Source organism: Daktulosphaira vitifoliae, unplaced genomic scaffold (genome assembly GCF_025091365.1).
Source record: "Daktulosphaira vitifoliae isolate Bord-2020 unplaced genomic scaffold, ASM2509136v1 Scaffold_5, whole genome shotgun sequence".
Taxonomy (NCBI): Eukaryota; Metazoa; Arthropoda; class Insecta; order Hemiptera; family Phylloxeridae; genus Daktulosphaira; species Daktulosphaira vitifoliae.
In genome coordinates, this window is record NW_026099576.1 from 32073578 (window position 1) to 32075397 (window position 1820).

The window sequence follows — 1820 nt, forward strand, 5'->3', positions numbered from 1 at the left end:
TTTTTTTTTTTTTTTTTTTTTTTTTTTTTTTTTTTTTTTTTGAAAATATGACCCTTTACTCACCGACAGAAATTCAGATTGGTTACTTTTTCACAAAAAATTAACTTATTAACTTTTGAAAATAATCTAAAATGCTGACATTTTTATATATATCTTAAGTTAAAATTATGTAATATACTTTATTTTGAAAATAAAATCTGACCTCTGGACTTGTGTTATGTGGTAAAATCGGATATCAAAATTAGAGAAAAGAAGTACAATTTTTGTGTAAAAAATGAAGAATTAAATAAATTGTTCTACAAAAACTTATTTGAAAGTGTTCTAAGAAGTTAGTGTTAACTACATTGGCTTATTAAGAAAGGGGACCAATTTCCTTATTTTAGCTTTTATGCAAAGCTGAGAAGGTATTAACTTTACTATGATGTGTTTTTTTTTGTGTATGTTACCACTTTTTCTCAGCTCTCTCCTCCCAAAAATAAAAAATTTCATATCAATTTTACACCATTCTTACTTTTTAAATAATGTTTAACTTGTATTCTATATACTCTGTCTTTCTCCAACTTATTCTGAATCCCTTTATTTCAAGAGCTAAAAATGTCATCTATTGTTGTTTTTTAACAACAATAGATTAATTATTTAACAATGTCCAATTTTCTTTATAGTAAAAGAGCTAGATGATGTTATTGTAAAAAAATTGTTTGCGAAAGATAAAAAAAATGTTTATTAATCACAATGAGCATTTAAAAATTTTATCAGAAACACTTTTTGCCGTCAGGGTTTTTTGATTTAAAACGTGACATTTTTACCAGATCTACCTAAAAACATTTCAAAGGTACCCTGAAATCTGTTGAATTTTGACTGAGTTATGAACTTTTTTTTAAGTCTATGCGCATAGTTTTTAGTAAAATTGTGTTTTGTTTAAGATATGTACCTCTTCTTTTCCCTATATTTTTCTATTAGTGATCTTGTACAAAAAACTGGCTCCATCGTTGACTTTCCAGGCATAAATCTAAATTGGTTCTTTGTTACTAAAGTTTCCCCATATTATCTTTTGTCTTTTACCTTTTCCTAAATTCCTTTTCGTACTCAGTCTCATAAGCTTTAAGCCTCTAATTTCCATGATTCTGTATATCTTCTTTAAATTTAAATATCGACACCACAATACTATTCTTCCATTCTTTTAGCATTTTTGGCATATTAAATCAAATGGACTTTTTCTTGCTATTTAATTATAAATTATTTTACACTTTATTTCCTATTAGAAACTAAATTTATAAAAAATGTTATTACTGTACTTTAAAAATAATAAAATGAAAATTTTTAAGTAGTGTCATTATTTTTGTTGATAGATTATGTAAAGTTTTTTCATAAGTGATAAAAATAAATAAGGTAAAAAAATATACCTTTTTTTATTTTCAGTATGATTAAAAAAAATTGCTATTATAAAATATTTAAACTTCAAAATTAAAATTTCAATATTCAAGCATAAACGCAACTAAAATAAAGTTTATGGAAGTGTTATACTAAAATTTCCTGTTCTACAATTTTTAGCACAAACCAAAAATAAAAATTCTTGACATTTTTGAAGAGGCTTATTCTTTGTTTGGTAAAGCTAAGCTTCCCTAGTTAGTGCCAATGTATACAAAAGTGTATTGAAGACATAACTATTGACTGCCTCCCACCCTATAAATCCTAGCTATGCCATTGGTAAACTTCTGTTTTATGCATGATAAGATAATTAACATTTCTATAAATTTGATTAACCTTATAACTGTTTTAATATTTTAGTTTCCTTTTTTTTTTTTTTTTTTTTTTTTTTT

General features: G+C 24.6%; 1 protein-coding gene across 2 annotated transcripts in view; it reads left to right on the plus strand.

Annotated features, from left to right (window-relative positions):
- LOC126907867 (probable multidrug resistance-associated protein lethal(2)03659) overlaps window positions 1-1820 on the plus strand; it is a 56394-nt gene that overhangs the window by 48647 nt on the left and 5927 nt on the right. The window lies entirely within an intron of this gene.